The sequence below is a fragment of the Pseudophryne corroboree genome, chromosome 8 (assembly GCF_028390025.1).
Source record: "Pseudophryne corroboree isolate aPseCor3 chromosome 8, aPseCor3.hap2, whole genome shotgun sequence".
In the NCBI taxonomy this organism is placed as follows: domain Eukaryota; kingdom Metazoa; phylum Chordata; class Amphibia; order Anura; family Myobatrachidae; genus Pseudophryne; species Pseudophryne corroboree.
In genome coordinates, this window is record NC_086451.1 from 78,704,499 (window position 1) to 78,710,512 (window position 6,014).

A 6,014-nucleotide genomic window follows, 5' to 3' on the forward strand; every position below is an offset into this window, starting at 1 on the left:
ACTGGTGTTATACTGCGACCAGCGATCGCCTCAGCCTGGATGTGCAGAGCTGGGGTGGCTTGGTCGGATTCCCTGACTAAAAATATTGATACCCTTGACAGGGACAGTATTTTATTGACTATAGAGCATTTAAAGGATGCATTTCTATATATGCGAGATGCACAGAGGGATATTGGCACTCTGGCATCAAGAGTAAGTGCGATGTCCATATCTGCCAGAAGATGTTTATGGACACGACAGTGGTCAGGTGATGCAGATTCCAAACGGCACAAAGGTGTATTGCCGTATAAAGGAAGAGGAGTTATTTGGGGTCGGTCCATCGGACCTGGTGGCCACGGCAACTGCTGGAAAATCCACCGTTTTTTACCCTAAGTCACATCTCTGCAGAAAAAGACACCGTCTTTTCAGCTTCAGTCCTTTCGTCCCTATAAGAGTCATATCTGCCCAGGGATAGAGGAAAGGGAAGAAGACTGCAGCAGGCAGCCCATTCCCAGGAACAGAAGCGGTCCACCGCTTCTGACAAGCTCTCAGCATGACGCTGAGACCGTACAGGACCCCTGGATCCTACAAGTAGTATCCCAGGGGTACAGATTGGAATGTCGAGACGTTTCCCCTGCGCAGGCTCCTGAAGTCTGCTTTACCAAGGTCTCCCTCCGACAAGGAGGCAGTATGGGAAAAAATTCACGAGCTGTATTCCCAGCAGGTGATAATTAAATTACCCCTCCTACAACAAGAAAAGGGGTATTATTCCACACTATATTGTGGTACTGAAGCCAGAAGGCTAGGTGAGACCTATTCTAAATCTTAAAAAATTTGAACACTTACAAAGGTTCAAATCAAGATGGAGTCACTCAGAGCAGTGATAACGAACCGGGAAGAAGGGGACTATATGGTGTCCCGAGACATCAGGGATGCTTACCTCCATGTCCCAAATTTGCCCTTATCACTAAGGGTACCTCAGGTTCGTGGTACAGAACTGTCACTATCAGTTTCAGACGCTGCCGTTTGGATTGTCCACGGCACCCCGGGTCTTTACCAAGGTAATGGCCGAAATGATGGTTCTTCTTCGAAGAAAAGGCGTCTTAATTATCCCTTACTTGGACGATCTCCTGATAAGGGCAAAGTCCAGGGAACAGTTGGAGGTCGGAGTAGCACTATCTCGGATACTGTTACAACAGCAGGGGTGGATTCTAAATATTCCAAAATCGCAGCTGATCCCGACAACAAGTCTCCTGTGCTTAGGGATGATTCTGGACACAGTCCAGAAAAAGGTGTTTCTCCCGGAAGAGAAAGCCAGGGAGTTATCCGAGCTAGTCAGGAACCTCCTAAAATCAGTGCATCATTGCACAAGGGCCATGGTAAAAAAAATGGTGACTTCCTTCGAAGCAATTCCAGTCGGCAGATTTCATGCAAGAACTTTTCAGTGGGATCTGCTGGACAAATGGTCCGGATCGCATCTTCAGATGCATCAGCGGATAACCCTATATCCAAGGACAAGGGTGTCTCTCCTGTGGTGGTTACAGAGTGCTCATCTTCTAGAGGGCCGCAGATTCGGCATTCAGTTTTGGATGTTGGTGACCACGGAGGCCAGCCCGAGAGGCTGGGGAGCAGTCACACAAGGAAAAAATTTCCAGGGAGTGTGATCAAGTCTGGAGACTTTTCTCCACATAAATATAGCTAAGGGTAAATTTATAATGCTCTAAGCTTAGCAAGACCTCTGCTTCAAGGTCAGCCGGTATTGATCCAGTGGGATAAAACATCACGGCAGTCGCCCACGTAAATAGACAGGGCGGCACAAGAAGCAGGAGGGCAGTGGCAAAAACTGCAAGGACTTTTCGCTGGGCGGAAAATCATGTGATAGCACTGTCAGCAGTGTTTCATTCCGGGAATGGAAACTGGGAAGCAGACTTCCCTCAGTAGGCACGACCTCCACCCGGCAGAGTGGGAACTTCATGGGGAAGTTTTCCACATGATTGTAAACCGTTGGGAATTACCAAAGGTGGACATGATGGCGTCCCGTCTGAACAAAAAACGGGACAGGTATTGCGCCAGGTTAAGAGACCCTCAGGCAATAGCTGTGGACGTTCTGGTAACACCGTGGGTGTACCAGTCGGTGTATGTGTTCCATCCTCTGCTTTTCATACCTAAGGTACTGAGAATTATAAGACGTAGAGGAGTAAGAACTATACTCATGGCTCCGGATTGGCCAAGAAGGACTTGGTACCCGGAACTTCAAGAGATGCTCACAGAGGACTTATGGCCTCTGCCGCTAAGAAGGGACTTGTTTCAGCAAGTACCATGTCTGTTCCAAGACTTACCGCAGCTGCGTTTGACGGCATGGCGGTGGAACGCCGGATCCTAAGGGAAAAGGCATTCAGGAAGAGGTCATTCCTACCCTGGTCAAAGCCAGAAAGGAGGTGACCGCACAACATTATCACCACATGTGGCGAAAATATGTTGCGTGGTGTGAGGCCAGGAAGGCCCCACGAAGAAATTTCAACTCGGTCGATTCCTGCATTTCCTGCAAACAGGAGTGTCTATGGGCCTCAAATTGGGGTCCATTAAGGTTCAAATTTCGGCCCTGTCGATTTTTCTTCCAGAAAGAATTGGCTTCAGTTCCTGAAGTCCAGAAGTTTGTCAAGGGAGTATTGCATATACAACCCCCTTTTGTGCCTCCAGTGGCACTGTGGGATCTCAACGTAGTTCTGGGATTCCTCAAAACACATTGGTTTAAAACCAGTCAAATCTGTGGATTTGAAGCATCTCACATGAAAAGTGAACATGCTCTTGGACCTGGCCTGGACCAGGCGAGTGTCAAATTGGTGGTTTTTTTCTCAAAAAAGCCCATATCTGTTTTGTCCATTCGGACAGGGCAGAGCTGCGGACTCGTCCCCAGTTCTCTCCCTAAGGTGGTGTCAGTGTTTCACCTGAACCAGCTTATTGTGGTGTCTTGCGCCTACTAGGGACTTGGAGGACTCCAAGTTGCTAGATGTGGTCAGGGCCCTGAAAATATAGGTTCCAGGACGGCTGGAGTCAGGAAAACTGACTTGCTGTTATCCTGTATGCACCCAACAAACTGGGTGCTCTTGCTTCTAAGCAGACTTTTGCTAGTTGGATGTGTAATACAATTCAGCTTGCACATTCTGTGGCAGCCCTGCCACAGCCAAAATATGTAAATGCCCATTCCACAAGGAAGGTGGGCTCATCTTGGGCGGCTGCCCGAGGGGTCTCGGCTTTACAACTTTGCCGAGCGGCTATTTAGTCAGGGGCAAACACGTTTGTAAAATCCTACAAATTTGATAACCTGGCTAAGGAGGACCTGGAGTTCTCTCATTCGGTGCTGCAGAGTCATCCGCACTCTCCCGCCCGTTTGGGAGCTTTGGTATAATCCCCATGGTCCTTTCAGGAACCCCAGCATCCACTAGGACGATAGAGAAAATAAGAATTTACTTACCGATAATTCTATTTCTCGGAGTCCGTAGTGGATGCTGGGCGCCCATCCCAAGTGCGGATTATCTGCAATACTTGTACATAGTTACAAAAATCGGGTTATTATTGTTGTGAGCCATCTTTCAGAGGCTCCGCTGTTATCATACTGTTAACTGGGTTCAGATCACAGGTTGTACAGTGTGATTGGTGTGGCTGGTATGAGTCTTACCCGGGATTCATAAATCCTTCCTTATTGTGTACGCTCGTCCGGGCACAGTATCCTAACTGAGGCTTGGAGGAGGGTCATAGGGGGAGGAGCCAGTGCACACCACCTGATCCTAAAGCTTTACTTTTTGTGCCCTGTCTCCTGCGGAGCCGCTATTCCCCATGGTCCTTTCAGGAACCCCAGCATCCACTACGGACTCCGAGAAATAGAATTATCGGTAAGTAAATTCTTATTATTTTCAGGGCCCTGACTACGTCCAGCAACTTGGAGTCCTCCAAGTCCCTAGTAGCCGCAGGCACCACAATAGGCTGGTTCAAGTGAAATGCTGAAACCACCTTAGGGAGAAATTGAGGACGAGTCCTCAATTCTGCCCTGTCCGTATGAAAAATTAGGTAAGGGCTTTTATAGGATAAAGCCGCCAATTCTGAGACACGCCTGGCTGAAGCGAGGGCTAACAGCATTACCACCTTCCATGTGAGATATTTTAAGTCCACAGTGGAAAGTGGTTCAAACCAATGTGATTTTAGGAATCCCAAAACTACATTTAGATCCCAAGGTGCCACTGGAGGCACAAAAGGAGGTTGTATATGCAGTACCCCCTTGACAAACGTCTGTACTTCAGGAACTGAAGCCAGTTCTTTTTGGAAGAAAATCGACAGGGCCGAAATCTGAACCTTAATGGACCCTAATTTTAGGCCCATAGACAGTCCTGTTTGTAGGAAATGCAGGAAACGACCCAGTTGAAATTCCTCTGTAGGGGCCTTCCTGGCCTCGCACCACGCAACATACTTACGCCAAATACGGTGATAATGTTGTACGGTTACATCCTTCCTGGCTTTGATCAGGGTAGGGATGACTTCATCCGGAATGCCTTTTTCCTTCAGGATCCGGCGTTCAACCGCCATGCCGTCAAACGCAGCCGCGGTAAGTCTTGGAAGAGACAGGGTCCCTGCTGGAGCAGGTCCTTTCTTAGAGGTAGAGGCCACGGGTCCTCTGTGAGCATCTCTTGAAGTTCCGGGTACCAAGTCCTTCTTGGCCAATCCGGAGCCACGAGTATAGTCCTTACTCCTCTCCTTCTTATGATCCTCAGTACCTTGGGTATGAGAGGCAGAGGAGGGAACACATACACTGACTGGTACACCCATGGTGTTACCAGAGCGTCCACAGCTATTGCCTGAGGGTCCCTTGACCTGGCGCAATATCTGTCTAGTTTTTTGTTGAGGCGGGACACCATCATGTCCACCTTTGGTTTTTCCCAACGGTTCACAATCATGTGGAAGACTTCTGGGTGAAGTCCCCACTCCCCCGGGTGGAGGTCGTGTCTGCTGAGGAAGTCTGCTTCCCAGTTGTCCACACCCGGAATGAACACTGCTGACAGTGCTATCACATGATTTTCTGCCCAGCGAAGAATCCTTGCAACTTCTGTCATTGCCCTCCTGCTTCTTGTGCCGCCCTGTCTGTTTACGTGGGCGACTGCCGTGATGTTGTCCGACTGGATCAGCACCGGCTGACCTTGAAGCAGAGGTCTTGCTAGGCTCAGAGCATTGTAGATGGCTCCTAGCTCCAGGATATTTATGTGAAGTGATGTCTCCAGGCTTGACCACAAGCCCTGGAAATTTCTTCCCTGTGTGACTGCTCCCCAGCCTCTCAGGCTGGCATCCGTGGTCACCAGGACCCAGTCCTGAATGCCGAATCTGCGGCCCTCTAGAAGATGAGCACTCTGCAACCACCACAGGAGAGACACCCTTGTCCTTGGAGACAGGGTTTTCCGCTGATGCATCTGAAGATGCGATCCGGACCATTTGTCCAGCAGATCCCACTGAAAAGTTCTTGCGTGGAATCTGCCGAATGGAATCGCTTCGTAAGAAGCCACCATTTTTCCCAGGACCCTTGTGCATTGATGCACTGACACTTGGCCTGGTTTTAGGAGGTTCCTGACTAGCTCGGATAACTCCCTGGCTTTCTCCTCCGGGAGAAACACCTTTTTCTGGACTGTGTCCAGAATCATCCCTAGGAACAGCAGACGTGTCGTCTGAATCAGCTGCGATTTTGGAATATTTAGAATCCACCCGTGCTGTCGTAGCACTACTTGAGATAGTGCTACTCCGACCTCTAACTGTTCCCTGGACCTTGCCCTTATCAGGAGATCGTCCAAGTAAGGGATAATTAAGACGCCTTTTCTTCGAAGAAGAATCATCATTTCGGCCATTACCTTGGTAAAGACCCGGGGTGCCGTGGATAATCCAAACGGCAGCATCTGAAACTGATAGTGACAGTTCTGTACCACAAACCTGAGGTACCCTTGGTGATAAGGGCAAATTGGAACATGGAGGTAAGCATCCTTGATGTCCAGAGACAC